The sequence below is a fragment of the Stegostoma tigrinum genome, chromosome 19 (genome assembly GCF_030684315.1).
Source record: "Stegostoma tigrinum isolate sSteTig4 chromosome 19, sSteTig4.hap1, whole genome shotgun sequence".
NCBI classification, from domain to species: Eukaryota; Metazoa; Chordata; class Chondrichthyes; order Orectolobiformes; family Stegostomatidae; genus Stegostoma; species Stegostoma tigrinum.
The window spans coordinates 44,981,868-45,002,485 of NC_081372.1; the positions used below are offsets into that span (position 1 = coordinate 44,981,868).

A 20,618-nucleotide genomic window follows, 5' to 3' on the forward strand; every position below is an offset into this window, starting at 1 on the left:
ATTGTGTCTGCTCTTGTTGTTGGATTGGAGCTTGTATGACACTCTGCACATGCCAAGCTGTTTCCTTAAGGTCTCCAGTATGTAGTTTTCTTTATTTTGCAAAATAAAGATGTCAATCTGGTTAAATTAATCAAGCTAAATCAGTCTTCAGTGCTAAATTAGTAACAATAGTACAAATTTGATTTTCAAATTAGAAGATGCGCATTTTATAATCCTGTGAGAGCATACAGGGCCCATACTGTCACTTGTGAAATAGACTTCAGGGATTTAATGGTGCAAATGTGAGCCATGACATGACCCAGATTTTCCAATAGCCAGATACGCATTTCTACAGATTCAGTGGAGTTGTGCAATGTGAGATTCCCAATATAGCCGACTCTGAAAGAATTTTGCAATGGAAATTAAAGGTTTTACTGAGAAATTCCTCGACTCCTGGAACCACGAAAAGTATCTGTTTTAATCAGAGAATTTTGAGGATTCAGCTGCGGTTAAGACTACTGTTACCCAGGAAACATTGGGCAATTAAAAACCTGGTCTACTGCTTAAGTAACTATTAAACAGCCCGCCCAATGTACCAGATACCTCCAACTAAAAATCCCCCCATATGTAGATGTTAAATTTGCTGGCTAAGTGAAATGTAAAAGGAAAAACATATGAAACATGGTGATGACTCAATGATTTGAAAGGCCCTTGTTTTTAAAGCATTTCTTTGTTTTGCTCAAAGAATGCATGTACAATACTTGATCTGAAGTGTTGTAACTCAGCAGGAATTGACTAATTGTCACAGTAACTCTGAAAGATGAAGTCTTATTTAAAAGCAGACATAATAAATCAGGTGTTATATCTGTTAACTGGGTGTACCTGATCACAGAATTGTACTGGGCAAATATTATTTGTTTGAATATATGACTCAAAAACTGCAAACAAATGACCTAGCAGGGTAGGTGATGGCCTAGTGGTATTATTGCTGGACTATTAACCGAGAAATCCAGCTGATGTTCTGAGGACCCGGAAGCGAATCCCACCACGGCAGATGGTGGAATTGGAATTCGAAAAAAAGTCTGGAATTAAGAATCTGCAGATCACTATGAAATCATTTCCAAATGTCAGAAAACCCCATCTGGTTCACTAATGTCCTTCAGGGAAGGAAATCTGAGACCCTCACCCAGCCTGGCCTATGTGTGACTCCATGTGGTTGACAATTAACAGCCCTCTGAAATGGCCTAGCAAGCCACTCAGTTATACCAATCACTGCAAATACTCAAAGAAATGAAACTGGACAGATCGCCTGACAACGGCAGAAACAGCCTTGTTGACCCTGCAAAGTCCTCCTTACTAACATCTGGGGGTTAGTGCCAAAATTGGGAGAGCTGTCTCACAGACTAGTCAAGCAACAGCCTGACATAGTCATACTCACAGAATCATACGTTACAAACAATGTCCCAGACACCATCAACATCCCTGATATGTCCTGTCTCACCGACAGGACACACCCAGCAGAGGGGGTGGCACAGTGGCACACAGTTGGGAGGGAGTTGCTCTAGGAGTCCTCAACATTGACTCCGGACCCCATGAAGTCTCATGGCTTCAAGTTAAACACAGGTAAGGAAACCTCCTGCTGATTAGCGCATATTGCCCTCCCTCAGCTGATGAATCAGTACTCCTCAATGTTGAACAACATTTAAAGGAAGCACTGAGGATGGCAAGGGTACAAAATGGATTTCTGGATAGGGGATTTCAATGTCCACCACGAAGAGTGAATCAGCAACAGCAGTACGACTGATCGGGCTGGTCGGGTCCTAAAGGACTTAGCTGCATGGCTGGGCCTGCAGCAGGTGGTGAGAGAACCAACAAGAGGAAAAAACATACTTGACCTTGTCTTTACTAATCTGCTGGCTGCAGCCACATCTATCCATGACAGTATCGGTAAGAGTGACCATCGCACAGTTTTTGTGGAGACGAAGACCCGCCTTCACATTGAGAACAGTCTCCTTTGGGTTGTGTGGCACTATCACTGTGCTAAATTGAAAAGACTTCACACAGATCTGGCAACTCAAGGCTGGGTATCCATGAGGAACTGTAGGCCATCAACAGCAGCAGAATAGTACTCCAGCACAACCTGTAACCTCATGGGCTGGCATACCCCCACTCAACCATTCCCATCAAGCTAGGGGATCAACCTTGGTTTAATGGGGAGTGTACAAGGGCATGTCAGGAGTAGCACCAAGCGTACCTGAAGATGAGGTGTCAACCTGGTGAAGCCATCAAACACTACTTGCATGCCAAACAGCAAAAGCAGCATGTGATAGACAGGGCTAAGTGATCCGACAAACAACAGATCAGATCTAAGCTGTGCAGTCTTGCCACATTTGGTCAAGAATGGTGGTGGGTGATTAAACAACTCACTAGAAGAGGAGGCTCCACAAATATCCCCATCCTCAATGATGGAAGAGCCCAGCACATCCATGCAAAAGATAAGACTGAAGCATTTGTAGCTATCTTCGGCCAGAAGCGCCAAGTCGAGGATCCATCTCACCCTCCTCCACTGGTCCACAGCATTACAGATACCAGTCTTTAGCCAATTCAATTCACTCCACATGATATCAAAAAATGGCAGACACTGGATACTGCAAAGGCTATGGGCCCTGACAACATTCCGGCAATAGTACTGAAGACTTGTGCTGCAGAACTTGCCTCTCCCTTAGCCAAGTTCAGTTACAACACTGGTATCTACGTGACAATGTGGAAACTTGCCCAATAATGTCCCGTGCATAAAAAGCATGACAAATCCAACACGTCCGATTACCGCCCCATCAGTCTCCTCTCAATTATCAGTAAAGTGATGGAAGCTGACATCAACAGTGCTATCAAGCAGCACCTGCTCAGCAATAACCCGCTCAGTGACGCCCAGTTTGGGTTCTGCCAGGGCCACTCAACTCCTGAGCTCATTACAGCCTTGGTTCAAACATGGACAAAACAGCTGAATTCCAGAGGTGAGGTGAGAGTGACAGCTCTTGACATCGAGGCTGCAATCAACTGAGCGTGGGACCAAAGAGCCCTCGCAAGACTGGAATCAATGGATATAGGGGGCAAGCACTCTGGTGGTTGGAATCATACCTGACACATAGGAAGATGGTCGTGGTTGTGGGAGATCACTCATCTCAGTTTCAGGACATCTTTGCAGGATTTCCTCAGGGAAGTGTCCTAGGCCCAACCATCTTCAGCTACTTCATCAGTGACCTTCCCCCCAGCATAAGGTCAGAGGTCGGGATGTTCGCTGATGATTGTGCAATGTTCAGGACCATTTGTGACTCCTCAGATACTGAAGCAGTCCATGTTCACGTGCAACAAGATCTGGACAATATCCAGGCTTGGAATGACAAGTGGCAAATGATATTTGCACCACACAAATGCCAGGCTATTAACATCACCAGTAAGAGACAATCAAACCATTGTGCCTTGACATTCAATGGTATTACCATCATTGAATCCCCCACTATTGGCATCCTGGGCGTTACCATTGACCAGAAACTCAGCTGGGCTCACCACATAACACAGTGGCTACAAAAGCAGGCCAGAAGTTGGGAATACTGCGGTGAAAAACTCATTTCCTGACTCCTCAAAGCCCGTCCACCATCTACAAGGCACAAGCCAGGAGCATGACGGAATACTCCCCACTTGCCTGGATGAATGTAGCCCCAACAATACTCAAGAAGCTTGACACCATTCAGGACAAAGCACCCCACTTGATTGGAACCACATCCACAAGCGTCCCCTCCCTCCACAACCGACGGTCAGTAGCAGCAGCATGTACTATCTCTAAGATGCACTGCAAAAATTCATCAAGAGCCTCAGACAGCATCTTCCAAACCCATGACCACCTCCATCTAGAAGGGCAAGGCAGCAGATATATGGGAACAACACCACTACAAGTTCCTCTCCACATCACTTAGCGTCCTGACTTGGAAATATATCGCCTTTTCTTCACTGTCACTGAATCCAAATCCTGGAATTCCCTCCCTAATAGCATTGTGACTCAACACACAGCAGGAGGAATGCAATGGTTCAAGAAGACAGCTCACCACCATTCTCTCAAGGGCAACTCAGGATAGGCAAGAAATGCTGGCCAGCCAGTGACGCCCACAAGATTAATAGACTTCTATGAGCTACCTGAACAAGCTGGCCTGAGGTCAGAGCTTAAGCCCAAGACACAAAAGTCTTGATTCAGGGAGAGAAGAACAAATCCCAATGAATTAATTGACCAAACTGGCCATGGGAAACATGACACTTTTGTTTTGTTAGCCATTGGTCAAACTGATCATTTGTTGGAGGCTGGATACTATCGGAATTTGAATGCAAAGACAGTTTGTATGGAAAAGTGTTAGAAAACTTGTCTCAAAGCATAATTAGCTAACTCAGGAGGTTGTCTGATCAGCAGCTGGTGGTTGGGACAGAACAGGCTGATTCACCTGTTTTGGTCTGATCCTCAGACATGTCCACAGAAATAGATTCACTTGTGTATGGCAACATTGTACAGGGAAGATTGTTGTAGTTTTTTTTTGCAACATACTTTGGAATATATCCAATGTTCTTTCTTAAAGCGTTGTTAGAATTTCCTTGGGCTATTGATATCCAAAGTACACCCAATGGACCAGGGCAAGTGAGATTAAAAGTCTACACATTACCTCCCCATTCCCTGACCCAAGGACCCAATGCTATCATGTTTACTGCTTGCCTGGGACCTGTTAACCCTTTCTCTGCCAAGAATACCCTGACACTGACTGTTCACCTATCCTGCTACTGGACCCAGTAGCCCTTTCCTACCATTGAAATTGGACCCTTCTCTACCTTAGGACCTGACACCTCTGTCTCCTCCCGGTACCTGTTACCCATGTCCCCTCCCACCCAGAATGTCTGCTGCCCCCCAGTAAATGACCTCTTGTGCCCAGACTCAGTATTCCATCATCCATCCCAATCTATCCTAACCACTCCCTCACTCGTCTGGCCCCCTTTTCCACCTGGCACCTACACAATAGAACACAGGTACCCGAAATTCACACTTAATTTATGCACTTATCCGTTCACAAGAGCTGTCACGGTGGCTGAAATAAAAATAGAAAGTTCTGCTGAAATCCAGCAGGCCCGGCGGCATGTGGGGAGAGAGAAGCAGAGGTAAAGTTTTAAGTATGATACCACTTTTCTCTCCAATGCTTTGTTTTCATTTAAGATTTGATTGTAAAAGGGGCTGTTGTCTGTTTTGCTAGGCATTTACCTTGAGGAATGTGGTAACTGACTGCTGTAAGAATGGGAACTCGGTTTCATTCCCCCTGGCTATTCTGCACTCTAAGCGACCCGTCAGACTCAAAGTACAGTCTGCATTTCTAAGGGAGTGCTGTTCAGAATCCCCTGTCAGAATTTGTGAAGCTGTTTCTGCACGTGAAAAAATATTGGATTGACAATCTCGAGTATGCTTGCCCTTCTTGGAAAATCCCACCATTGATAATTTCTGCAGAAGGACCTAAGCCCGAAACGTCAGCTTTCCTGCACCTCTGATGGTGCTTGTCCTGTTGTGTTCATCCAGCTGTACACCTTGTTATTTCTGTGATATTTTAGGCTCAATTACTTTAGGACTGGAGAATTTGTTTTAACATCTCCCCACTCTACTGCTTGGGGTAAACGAATTTATTTCCTTTGTACAATTGCCATCAATTCATCTTTACGTGTCCACTATGCTGCTGATATGTTCTTGATGATTTCGTGCCATTCTTTCATCATTATTTCTTGCAATTCTTGGAGAGTTGCATCTTGTTGGGGATATTGCTTGATTCCAGGCAAGCTGCTTGATTTTTTATGTTTAGTGTCTCTGCTGGCTTGGTGATTTCGAGAACCTGTTGAGTTGCTGTTACATGTTGAATTTAGAAGCTTTCAGACTGCTGTAATATCCTATACTTTCTGCACTGGGACACTGTTCTTAACAGCATGTCTGCAACGTTCATCTGCCATCCCTTGTTTGATTGTCATGTCCAGTTGGCCGCTCTGTAACCAGCCTGGCATTTTTTGCAGATGCTTTGAAGCAGATAGTCAAGATTAGAAGAGAATGCTTTGAAGTGACTTATGGTAAGCCTAGTTATCACTTTGACTCTTCAAATAGGTATTGATGAAAATGTTCACAAACAAATGTAATTGCCATGTGCTCTTTCTTAATCTGAGCTTAACATCATTCGGTTTGATTTAATGCCCGCGGTATGATTGCAAACAGTTTTATTAATGCTGCTCCAAGTCCTAACTCACTGGTGTCACAATGTGGTCCGGGTTCATCATTTACATTGTAGTGTTTAAGCAGTGGTGTTGCCATCACTAGTTGCTTGACTTTAGAGAATGCTGCTTTCTGTTTCATGCTCCAGTATCACTGCACATTCTTGGCTGCAAGTTGGTGCAATGTTTTACTCCATAGCAATAAATTGGGGAATTTTTTTTGCCAAATAACCGACAAATCATTGCACTGGCTTTGCATCTGTTAGCCACCACATCGCTGCTATAGTTCTCACTTTTCTGAGATTTGGACAAAGAAGTTTTCCTGTCAGTGCCTATTTATTTGACTTTGAGCATATTTAATGGTCACTTTTCCTTTTCAGCTTCACGTTCATTTAGTGAGCTATATCTTAGATCACACTATGTTATGATACTGTTCAATAATGGCTCCTTCACTGTGTCTTTGCTTCCATAAACTTATAGATCATCCACTCTAACCTCTAACTGAGGAAGATCACTAGCATTCTCATATTGTCTGTATTGATATTCCTTTGGAGCTGTGGAAATGCCAAATGTCATGTGCAGCCATCTGTATTCCTTGAAGGGATCTAGATAGTAGTTGAAAAAGTGCTGTTAAAATCCAGTTTCACATGGCAATACCAATCTAGTAAAGACTTTTGGCAATGCGAGTGTGGCAAAATTCCCTGGATGGCTTTCAGAGGGTAAGGAGATCTCTTAAGAATTTTATTTTGACTTGTTGCTTACTCTTAGCTTTCCACATTATTTCACTGCTACCATGCTGCTAATCCAGTTAGCAGAAAACGGCGCATGCTTGATCACTTCCCTCTTTTCCAACTCTTCTGTCTTGTCCTTCAAGGTTGCTCATTTTTCAAACAATGCTATGTTGGTCCTTCACGCTCAACTACTTGCCAATGATTAAGTACAGTACGTTGAAAAGTAACTGTATTTTGACTTTATGTAAGATTACATCAATGTGTTTTAAGAGAGAACCTCTATTTATTTAGCACTTTTTATTAAATTGAGATTTCTCAAAGTGCTTTTGAAATGAAGTTTCTATTCTCATGCAGGGAAGACAGGGACCAATTTGCATGTGGTAAGCAATCTCAAGCAGTGGTATTAATGACTAGACTATTTGTTTTAGTAATGTTGGTTAAAGATTAAATTTTGGTGAGGAAACTGGGCGAATTTCATATTGCTAGTCTTCAGTTAGTACCATGGCGTCTTTTGTATCCACCTCGGAGGATCATGGAGGCCTTTATTGAACATCTCATTCACTCGATGGCACCTGTGATGTGGTAGCAGTTTCCCAGAATTGCACTGGGGGGTCAGCCTAGTTTAAGTGCTCGAGTCCTAAAATCTTTTACAAATCCTAAGTGACAGTAGCATCAGAGAACCAAACAAGTGCCTCTGCTGCAATTTCAGCTCTGAATACCTAAAAAAATCTGAGATTTTAGTATTACATTATAACAGTTCTGGTTAACTTTTAGGAAGGTTATTAAAAATGTAAATCATAGATATTAATACATGAATAAATAGACTCCTTTGTTACAGTGAGTGAATTACATTAATTAAAGAAGGATTTTCATGTTTCTGCAGCATTACAGAACCAAACAGAACTCTACAATGACTAAATTTATGTGTTACCATGTTTTCCCAGGAGAGTACAAGTAAATACCATTTGATGCACTACAGAAAATTGTTTCTTAAATTTTAGCTCTTTTTAAAATGAAATTTACAGGATCATAATTGGAATTCATGTTGCACAATTGAAAATTATAATATAGATTCATCACACTATAGCTTTTTCTTGTCTATTAACTTGGTCAAAGGTAAAATGCCTAGCCAGGACAATGCTGTCCATTTTGGAATGTGAAACTACCTTTGTGATTTCTGAGATCATCTCTCATTTGACATATTGTATTTTAGATCTTGTTCCAGAAAAGCAGTTGATATATTTTGCTGCTTGAGCCAAATACATGTCTACAGTTACGACTGGCTCAAGCTTCAGCTGAACAGGATGTGTGATAGCTGCTGTGAGGACACTGGCAGATGATGGCCTGTTGGAATAGCCAAATTTCATCCCTTCACAGGCACTCTTGTGTCTGGATTTATCCACGATTTGATTAATAGCTTTACAAACATTATGAGCTGTAGCAAATGGATCAAGCCATAAGACACTCTTGAACGTGAATTTTTCTCTTGAATTCAAACATGTACAGAAGTAACAATTCTGTTACTGATAAATATGTGGTTACACCGTCTGGATTAAAGTGTTCAAAAAACCACTAATGGAATCCTCAGATTTTTCTTGTGCTCTTTTTCAACATGATTGATATGACTATAATGATATATTTAACATTTGCTTTCATAGACAGAGATGTAAAGTTAGGTCAACTCATTGCATAGATAATGGAAGTTAATCTCTGTTGAGATATTAAAGGCCTTAAGAGAATATTAAATGCATGCGGCAAAAATGGGGATAGAATCGGTAGTGGCTGCTTGAACAATTTCAAATTAGACTGATTCAAATTTATTCACAGTAATCTAATTTGAGATTGAACTATATCCTTTCAGTTCTTCTAGCTTTGTTGGGAGCAATTTAAAAAAGAATTCTTCCAATGTCTATTATGGTATCATTTTCTCCCACGCCAGAAGCCTATATATTGTGCATCTATTGTCAAAAATTATTGTAAAGCTATTATAAAATTTGCTTCAAAACTGTATACATGAATAAGCTGTGTTTTCACTACTATTGTGATAGATGAGTAAGTACCTGATCAGTGATGGTTTAACCATGAATGTCAGGCTACATGAGAGCAATTTGTTTATGGATTTATATTAGGATATCCAACAGGCTATTGCTGTATACGCAAGCAATGAAATTGATGGATATGCATCTAAATCACAAGTGAGCTAATGGTGGGAATTAGACTATGTTGTGGTTATTCTTTAAGTAAAGTTAACTTTACGCTAGTAATGGTTCAATAGTTGGTGTGTACCCTTGCATCCCATATGATAATTATAAATCCTTGAATCGTTACAGGTTTCTGTGCCCACCAGTAAGGCAGGTAATTGGGCTGGTGGTGAGTTCATACCTTTAAGTGGTTGTCAGTTGACTAATCAAGGGCCTTAATTGGAGGTGAGTCAAGATTATCCATAACAGTCCTTCTTGCTAAACATATATCTGCTTTAGTGATGAGAAATTGGCTAGTATCTGTCTTGCGCCAACTTGTCCAATTATTTAAAACCCAAAGTATTGCAGCGGCTGGAGATCTGAACTAAAAATGGAAAGTGTCAGAAAAAACAAAGCAGCCACGGCAGCATCTGCAGAGAGAGAAACAGAGTGAACATTTTGAGTCCAGTCTGACTTCTTCACGTTATTATTCACTACCTTTCTCACCACCTCCAGATCAGACTAATTTTTTTCCTTTGATTTGGAAATATAAAAGTGACAATGCCTTATTTTGTGGTCAAGTATGAAAACTGAAGTAAGATAAGTAGGAATTTGATTTCTTTACAAAGCAAAGAAAACAACATATTTCTGGAACTGGGAAAATTGAATTTGTAATGGAATTGTGAACAATATTCTGATATGCCATCACAGGCTGAGTAATATAATTTCTGTAAATGGAGTAAGATAGAGAATGTTTAGTTGTACAGTGACCTGAATGGATATGCGCATTGGAATTTTATTGCAATTTTTATGAAATATTAATGAAAAATGTTTGAGGCAGGTAATATGACAATGGCATCAGACAGCAACTCAACAGATGTCAGTTTGAGATATAAAGGAGATGGTCTTAAATTGCTTTTATATTGGTTTAATGTAAGTTTGGAGCTGCTAATTTCTGATGTGCTCTCAATTTCTAAACATTTCTCAAATAAACTTGTTGAATTTGACATAATAGCTTTAACATTTCATCAGCAGAGGGTGTTATGGGCTTCATTCAAACATCCAATTAACTGTTTCAGTTTGAAGGCAGATATACTCAGTGTAAATCAGAAATTTAATCCTTAAAATTTGAAAAAAATTCAGTGAATTCACATTGTCCCGGCACAGCCTATAGGTGCTGGGTGCAATTTCAGAATCCGAAATGTGACTTCAAGCTGCACAAGGGAATATCAAGACAGATACTGAATACTTTAGTCACAAAATACAGGTGTTAGAGGGTCATTTAGTTTAGCTGACTGGACGGTTGGTTTGCAATTCAGAGTGTTGCCTCCAACATGGATTCAGTTCCCATTCTGGCTGATGTCACTGTGAAGGCCTAATTTTCTCAAAATTTTCCCTTTGCCTGGGACGCGGATACCGTCAGATTAAACTTACTACTACTTCTCCCTCACTAATCAGAGAGCAACCTCTCATTCTCTGCAAGTATGGTGACTTTCACAAAAGTGAATTTTAAGGGGCATTTAAAAGGAGGGAATGAAGAGGAAAGGGATGCAGTTGGATGTACTTGGATACTGGAGACATGGCCAGCAATAGTTTCAGGATCAAAGATAGAGGAAGAAGCTGGTGCTGGATTCTTCAGAGCTGGGACGGTTTGATGGTGGTGCTTGTGATCAGGAATAGTTAGATGGACTAGCGTTTTTTTCTTTAAAAAAAACTGTTTCCAAAGATTGAATTTCTGATAACCAGAGGGCACAGATGCAAGCTTATTGGCTAAAGAATCAGAGGTAGTATTAGGAAAACAAATATGCAATTTAGTTAATATAAATAATTGACTTACACTTAAGATATTTTTGAAAGATGAGTCTGGCTCAAAAATATACAGTGGTGCTGCCAAAAATCAGATTGCCCTTTCTGATATATAGTACTAATATGAACTTGTATGCATCGAGCATTATTTCAAAGCCTGCATATAGTATGAAATGTGGAAATTTAGTAAATAATTAGGATGGTAAAATACTTCAAGAATCCATAGACTGGTATTGTTCAGGTGAAATTTAACGCAAAGAAATGTGAATGAGTCTTTTTTGGTCACAGCATATGGAGAGATATTATAAACTGAAAGGTATGATGTAGTGGGGATGCAAAGTGAGAGAAATAAAGAACAATGTAGGGATTTACACTCTGAAATATTTGAGAACAGGGCAAATTGAGTAGGCAATTAAAAAGTAGATGGAATACTACTTTGCAATGAGAGGCATTGAGGACAAAACCAAATATATGCCAACACATGCATGCACGCGCACGCACACTCTCTCCAGACTTATTAGTTGGGATTCAATTGGAGTGTTGAACTAAATTTGGTGCCATACTTTGAGAGTGTGAATACCTGAGAGAGGATGCAGAGAAGATTTACTGTAATTACCAGTGATAGGTGACTTTGATAATGGCCAGAATTTTCTGCATCTTTGAGTAGTATGGACAATGGCAAGGAAGTTGGGAAAATATGGTGAGAATAAATGAGTCATTTCCATCTCATTATTAGTGAAATTCATGTAAATTCTGAGCAGTTTCCCAATTTCCTCTTCCTTTCTGAGAACCTAAGCAGTGCCAGTTCTGGATATGAAACTCGGAGAGGTGACTCAGTAACATCAGATTCCTGCTTGCTTCTACAAGCCTTCAGATACTCAGTCTTCACCACAATGTCCCAATGTGCTTGATAGACGCTGTTTTCTTCCAAGTATATTCACCTGAATTGGCATCACCCCATCATGATGGCTGCTTTCAGACCAACACATACAAACCTTCAGGTTTACAGAGCTTCACTTTGGAGTTTAATAACAATTATGATTTGCATACTTCTAAAAGGTCACTGTGCCCACATGGACACACTCTCACTCTCACTGTCACACACACTCATATGACTTTTGCCTTACTTCTTTTGCACTCACTCACTTTGTACTTAGTTGGAGATGGTCGGTGTGTTGGCTTGCATTGTTTTTTTAAGCACAGAGACTCTTAAGGGTAAGGTTCAGGCTACCAGATTCTGGGGCTCATTACTTCTTGGCGTAGAGAGAGGTTCAGACAGATAGTCACGGTTCAGAGCACTGAGCAGTCAAGGGGTGAAAGTATTACTGTATGACACTTTGCTATATCAATGATACATCAATAATAAGACTCACTGGGGGTAGTGTGCTGGAAATCAATCTAACTATCACTCCTTGACATTCAATGACATTGCTATTACTGAAGCCTCCACTATTAACATCTCTGGGCCTAGAGACCAATCTTAACTAGCCACTTAAATACAATAGCCACTGGAGAAGACCAGAGGCTAGAAATCTTACAGTGAGTCCCTAAAGCCTGTCTACTATCCAGATCCAGAGTGGAATATCCTCACTTGCCTCCAACAACACTCATAAGACTTTACACTATCTAGGACAATGCAGCCTGCTCAATTGGTCCCACTTCTTCAAACATTCGATCCCTCCAACAACAGCACACAGGAGCACCAGTGTATGCCACTACAAGATGCATTACAGAAATTCACTAAGGCTCCATTGATAGCACATAGTAATGACCACTATCATCTAGAAGGCACCAGACAAATGTCAATACCAACATCTGCTAGTTATCCTTCAAGTGACTCACCTTCCTGACTTGAAAATATACCATCGCTCCTTCAATGTTGCCCAGTCAAAATCCTGGATCTCCCTCCCAACAGCACTGAGACTGTGCCCTGTAGTCCTAGACTCTCCCATGAGTGGAAACATCCTCTCAGGATTTACCCTGTCAAACCTCTTAAGAACCAGTTGCAGTGAGATCATGGCTCTTTCTTCTAATCTCCGTCGAATAGAGTTCTAGCCTGTTCAATCTTTTCTCTTTTCGCACAATTTCTCCATACCAGAGATTATCCGAGTGAACCTAGATGTACTGGATAGTCTCCTCTTCTGCTAAATCATTGTATGATTCTCAATCCTCAACTCACTTGCCACTTTTATTTTTGCATCAGTTGCTATTCTACGCTGAGCTTGTTGGAAGAATGAAGGAAACATTCAACCAGGATCTGGTTCAAGTAGAACAGCATGGTATTAAAAACTGGCTCACCAGAGACAAGACATGATACCTGTAAATCTGCAGATAATTGGCAAGTAGCTGAGAACTTAACTTGCTCATTGATTTTTGCGGAAATAAAGATTTTGCTACACCAGAGACTTGTGACAATATATTTTCCTTTCTCCTAATTAAGGCAAAAAAAAGGATGATATCTGTGGATATCTGATACAGTTATACAGGAATGACCAAAAGTAAAACAAAATTGTTCACTACATGTTCAAAAAAAGCGTTTATAAGATCATAAGACCATAAGACGTAGAAGTGGAAGTAAGGCCATTCAGCCCATCAAGTCCACTCCGCCATTTAAATCATTGCTGATGGGCATTTCAACACCACTTCCCTGCACTGTCCCCATAGACCCTTGATTCCTTGTGAAATCAAGAATTTGTCAATCTCTGCCTTGAAGGCATCTAACGTTCCGGCCTCCACTGCACTCCGTGGCAATGAATTCTACAAGCCCACCACTCTCTGGCTGAAGAAATGTCGTCTCATTTTAGTTTTAAATGTACCCCCTCTAATTTTAAGCCTGTGCCCATGGGTCCTAGTCTCCCTGCCTAATGGAAACAACTTCCCAGCATCCACCCCTTCTAAATCATACGTTATCTTGTAAGTTTCTATTAGATCTCCCCTCAACCTTCTAAACTCTAATGAATACAATCCCAGGATCCTTAGCCGTTCATCATACGTTAAACCTACCATGCCAGGGATCATCCGTGTGAATCTCCGCTGGACACACTCCAGGGCTAGTATGTCCTTCCTGAGGTGTGGGGCCCAAAATTGGACACAGTATTCTAAATGGGGCCTAACTACACCTTTATAAAGTCTTAGAAGCACATCGCTGCTTTTATTTTCCAACCCTCTTGAGATAAACGACAACATTGGGTGCTTTCTTTAAAAGGCCATGTGTATCTGAACAAGCACTGTTAACCCAGATTTGCCCAGCATGGTTCTTGATATTTTCCCCAGACAAACAAGGGAAAATTAGCACGCTGCTTTGTTGGCTGGGTCCTGGCTGTTCTGTTGGGCAGTTTGGAATACAGGCCTCCTTTCCATGCTAGCACACACTATTCGAAGGTTATCTCCCTTAAATTGACTGAGAACTTTCAAGAACTATTACTATATCCCTGTCTGAGCTAAATGCACCTGCACCTGGTATCTCTGGCTGAGTGGCAAAGTACAGAAAGGCAAGGAAGGGATGCTGTGAGCATCCAGATGTGTGTAGGTTAGATGGGCTTGAGATCGGTATGACAGGTCGGCACAACATCGAGGGCCGAAGGGCCTGTACTGTGCTGTAATGTTCTATATTCTATATTCTATATTACATTTACTTTTTTAATCACGGACTCTACCTGCAAGTTAACCTTTAGAGAATCCTGGACCAACACTCCCAGATCCCTTTGTACTTCTGCTTTACGGATTTTCGCACCATTTAGAAAATAGTCCATGCCTGTATTCTTTTTTTCAAAGTTATATTGATAATATGCACAAAAGGAGTGAGTTTGTGGAGCTTAAAGAAAGGTTTAGAATGAGCAGGTTCTCTTTTTATCTCAACTGTTGATATTTGTCTAATGCATTGCATACTCATAAGTTAGCTTTGGCTTTCCACACACGTGTGACACGCATTCATTGTTTCTGTATTGCAACATTGCTAATCCATTGAGACAACTCACTGGACACCATTTACAGCATGCTTGCAAGACCATGAATCTAAGCTTGGAGCCAGGATTAATACTATTGTGTCTTGGCATAGACAGTGCTAATACTCCATTGTGGCTAAGAAGATAGCAAAGTCTAGATTCTAAGAAAGTGAGTTATCACAGCTTTTTCAAATTAATTTGTAAATGCTTAACAATAGTTGGCAGTATCTGGATATGTCCTACCCAACCAATCACATAATCCAAAAACATGGACCAGATTTGTGTTCTTTCATACAAATTGATGATATGCTGTGACTGATGCTGTAGAAGAGCTTTGCTGCATAAAGGCCCCGATGCCACTGGATCATCAGATATTGTTATAATTTGGAAGTGGAGCCTCCTCAAATAAGCTTTGCAGTTGTTTGGATTGAGCGGTTCACACTAGCAACGTTTACGTCACAGATTCAGTATTCTCCAGGACAGTTGAAATGAATGATATATCCACAAAATTTACATTGTTAAATGAGGGTTTCATACCACTCTCTGCAGTTGTGAATTTAATGTTTAGTTTCACATGCAACCTGATCTATATATTTGAAGAAATTTCCTGCTGTACATCAACTACCTGACCTATTATGCTGACAATGCTGCTTCTACATTTGCAATTTTTTGATCCTTGCATTATATTGGTGTCTAGAGAAAAAGCCTGCTTAAGGAGAAAGAGCCAATTTTGGAGGTAACAGTATAGAGAAATGAAGCAACAAAATGCTTAAGAAGTAGTTTAAAATGGTGCAGTGAAACAACACGTTCATTGTTTCTTAATCCTTTTTCTAAAGGAAAAAGAACACCAAAAACGTAATGGCACCTGTCAAATTTAAATAAAAGTTGAAGGGATGTTAACATTGTGTGGATGAGGTAGAATACAGCATAGACTCAAAAGCTGCTTAACTTTGTTGGAAACTTGCATAACGGTTGTGTAAGTATTCATAGTACAAAATGGTGAGAATGGCAAAAGAAAGACAAACAGATTTCTATCATAGCATAGAAAAAAGTAAGTTTGTACTGTTCTGGCAGAGTCAAATTGAGCATATGAGAGAATTTTTTCTCCATCATGAATGAATAATCAATTCCTTCAAGTGTGATGCAGAATCCTGACATTATTTTCATGTAAGATTTGCAGAGTTTGTGAAATGTAACAACTGTGTTGCAGGTTGAGGTAAAAAAGTTTGGGTTTCATCAGCAGACATATCAGGCCAAAGATATGCTACAAACACCACTTTGTAAAAGGAAATTATGAGTGGTTAGTTATGGTGTGGCAAAGAACATTTCTTGTCTGTATTAGTCTGAGTGTTTTTCTTTGTTTTAGAAAGGAAAGGATTCCTTTAGTACCAGCTCAGAGTGACATGGGAGCAGCACACAAGCAAGCAGACCAAAACAGGATGACGAGACAGGAACATTTCAATTTCTGGAAGGAATTATAGTTAAAAAGACATCTGAGGACATAATCTTTTATTTAAAGAAGTCAGTTATACCTTTAATATGATAAGCATGAATCTCCAACAGCATGGCTGTGGCATTGGTATTATTGAGATAAATCACAGAACCGTACATGTACAAAAACATGCAGACATCATGAATAAATGGATGGGGGTGTTTACCAAGGATGAAGATCTGACCTATTGAATTCATGCCACTTTTGCAGTGCAAGAAAAGCCTTCAAGGGATGACCAATTAGTTGAACAAATCCATAGAAATTCTCTTCCCAAAAACACATTATACATAGGTCTAGGATGAGCAGGTTCTCTATATGTTTTTACTCTTGATATTTGTCTGATGCATTGTATGCTCAATAAGTTAGCTTTGGCTGTCCACACACTGAAGCGTGATGCATATTTACCATTTCAGTCCCACATCATTGCTAATTCATTGAAAAGAAGCTCACTATGCTGAAATAACTCGGTGAATGGCTACAAACTCACATATGTATTTTTCTGGCTCTGGATAGCAAAAGAGTAAATATTTTATTGTCGGTAGAAACAGCAGGTCATTTCTTTTAAAAATGCAAGTTAAATGTAGCATAAAATCATTATAAGCATTGCAGAATTGTCATCTTGAATTCAAAAATAATAAGAAATGACATGTAGAAGCATGCTAATTGTTTTCATATGTAAAATCTGGACTCCGTTCCAGTCTACATGTTGATGAACTCCAAGGGAATGAAGTGACAGGAAAGTTACATAGAAATTACAGCATGAAAGTAAGCTGCAGTCTGTATTAGTTGGTCTGCATCAATTCACAGGTTCAAGCAGGTCTTCTTTGCTGTGCAGGACCTCCAACCATCAATATTTAGATTGACAATCTTTGTGCATCTCGCTGGAAGGAACAAATCAAAGCATGCGTTGGGGTCAAGAAAATTTTTCAGAGAAGAGTTGTGAAACATGGCAACAATTCAAAATTTCTTATAAAGCATGAAGTCTTTGTCAAAGTTTTAAAATTAGCAACTGATTGATAGTATATTTAGGATGAGATTTAAAATCAACTAGATGTGAACAATTGCGTGGCTGCATTATGAAGAAGAGCAATGGGTTTCTCTGCAGTGCCAAAGCCTATAGTTGCATTTCAAATAATAATTCTGCAAAGAAATTATCAGATCGTTATCATATTTCTGTTTGTGCAACTTGCGATTTAAAATTTGACTGTTCAGCTCCCTACAACAGTGACCATATTTCACTGGCCCTGTTTATTCCATTTTTTTTCTATCCTTAGCTTTGTAGCGGAGGACACTACAAGATGACATCCAAACTGAGCTGTGACTTTTTTTTTATTTCTTGCCCTTTCAAGCTGAATTACTGCCCTGTTTAAAGATTTAACTTTGTGATTTCACTTTGGTATTTTACATGTGTGTTCTCTCTCTGTCTGAACTGGACATGGCACCACCCCCACAGATTACCTTTTCTTGATGCATCTTGTACCTCTGCCTTAGCGCTGCAGATTGTTTCTGTTCCAAAATTTATCAGGTCTCGAAAGTTTTCTGTCATTTTTCAGTGCTGCGTGTTGCCACAAGATATGTTGGCATTTGATGTTCTCAGCTATCAGCAGTATCTGTTTTTCTTAACATTTTCCGGGTTGCCTGCATACTTGCCTTGTTGGGACTGTTGCTGTTCAGTTAGATCTTCATATCCCACAATGATCACTATTTTCAGTTTGTTGCCATCTGTAAGATAATATTTCTTGCATGATTGAGAATGGACTCGACATTACCACTGAGATGTTTAAGAGGACATGGCCTGACCTTTGTCTCCCCTGAAATCCTACCTATCATGTCCTGGTAACATCACTGTGGGAGATACTTATTGCATTCAATCAAGTATTTACTACTTCACACACACACATGCAACCACTTATATGCAAAATAGTGTTCAGTTTGCAGTGAAGATCAATTCCGTGGAAATATTTTCTTAGGAGTAGTTTATTTATATGTATCCTCCTCAGTATCGACAAAAATGAATGGTGACTCACATTATAGTAATACAGTTTTAAGTGGCCAACGACACTTCATGGAACATCAAATGGCTGAATTAATGTAGAGAATTTTAAAAATAGGAATCAGAATCGATTTGAACTTTGATTATTTTTGCATAAGTTGCTTATGCTGCTAAAAAATACAGGTACAGGCAAAATTCACAAATAAAACAGCTGAAATGTCAGCTGCTACACCAATTAAAGCAACAAAGTGAGTATCAAATTGTTTCAGTAACGTGGTGAAGGTGCCTTTGACAAGTTTGATCAATGTGGTCTCCCAAAAGGTTGCACAAATCATAATACACTTGGAGAATAAAAGCGATAAATTGCATGGAAGTTTTTTTTACACTAATGCTTACTGAACTTTTCAGCATGAATGAGCCTTCATCCACAAAGTTTTGAGCTCAGACAAATTGCTGAAGAATATGATTGCACCCCCACAGCTTCAACTTCGAATTGCTCACAGTGAAATGAACTTGAAGAGAGGTCAAAATTGCCCACAGGAATCTGATAAAATCGTAGAGGAAATCATACGTGTGACCACCTGCTGGTATACTGCAGGATTGTAAGAACCTGCTATTGTCAGTGCAAATGTGACTGACATGAATGTCCGAATGCTGGACCTCAGAAAACGAGGAGCAACCAGAATGAAAAACTGTGTACTGGATAAATTTCACAGTCGTTAGATTTTCACAGGCCCAAAATTCTCAAAGAATTTTGCTACTTTTTTTGCTAAGACCTAGCCCAAGATGTTTTGCTTTAGTACTGTATCTGAAAATGGGTTCCATTTTAGTAGATAGGAAGGAAGGAGAATAAGACCATAAACCACAGGAGCAGAATTAGGCCATTTGGCCCACTGTGGCTGCTCTACCATTCAATCATGACTTATATGTTTTTCAACTCTTCTCCTGTCTTCTCCCACAACCTTCAAACTCCTTACTAATCAAAAACCTATCTAGCCCTGTCATAAAGAAACTCAATGACCTGACCTCCACAGCCTTCTGCACCAAAGTGTTCCACAGATTCCTCTGGCTGAAAAAAAATCCTCTTCATTTCATTTCTAACAGGTCACCCCTTCACTCTGAGGCTGTGCCCTCAGGTTCTAGTTTCTCCTACTAGTAGAAACATCTCTACGTCCACTCTCTCCAAGCCCTACAGTATTTTGTAGTTTTCAATGAGATCACCCTTCAAACTCTAAACTCCAAGTACAGACTCAGTCCTCAACTGCTCCTCGTATGTCAAGCCCTTTATGCTTGGGATCATTTTTGTAAACCGCCTCTGGACACCCTCTGAAGCCAGCATGTCCTTCCTTTGTTATAATGCCCAAAACCCCTCATAATATTCAAAATGTGGTCTGACTAGGCCCATATACAGCTTCAGCAGTACACCTCTGCTCTTGTATTCTAGACCTCTGAAAATGAATGCTAGCTTTGCATTTGCCTTCCTCACTGCCAGCTGACTCTATCTTAACTTTAAGAGAGCCCTGAACTAGAACTCGTCTGTCTGTTTGTGCTTCAGGTTAGTCTATGCCTCTTTTTTCCTGTCAAAATGCATAACCTCCCATTCTTCCACATTGTATTCCATCAGCCACTTCCTTGCTCATTCTCCTCAACTACTAAAGTCCCTCTGCCGGCTCACTGCTTCCTCCACACTACTTTTCCCTCCAAGTATTTTTATGAAATCTACTTAGCAAAAATCTCCTCATTTCCTTCAGTCATACGGTTAATGTAAGATATTATATGGGAGAGACAGAATATGAATGCACTTTGTAATAAATTGTTGGATACTTGCAATTAAAGAGGACATTGGTCCATGATACTGATTAATCGACATAAATTCTTGCAATTCTGGAAACATCCATGACTGAGTTTTGACACTGAAGACCAGAAGACCCATATAATGCTCAATTAGCTTTCTGGCAGTACACTATAGTTGTGGGCCAGAACTGTGTCAGCAGGCAGCTAACAGCTAAGCGTCTTTCCAGGAGGAAATGCTGGTAGAGGAGGGTGGGTGGAATGTTTGGCAGCATGAGCTAGACCTCCATGTTCTCTTTATACTTTACTTCTTTCTTCAAAAATTATTGCTATGAAAGAAGTTGATAATTACCCTACAGTTATCATTATTTCTTAAAGGGGAAAAAAAGCCAACCTTCCCCAGCTGGATTGTATAAGTAACTGGGA

The 20,618-nt window shown here is 40.1% G+C and overlaps 1 protein-coding gene across 2 annotated transcripts in view; it reads left to right on the top strand.

Annotated features, from left to right (window-relative positions):
- Positions 1-20,618, top strand: part of LOC125461226 (docking protein 5-like) — a 521,375-nt gene that overhangs the window by 318,370 nt on the left and 182,387 nt on the right. The window lies entirely within an intron of this gene.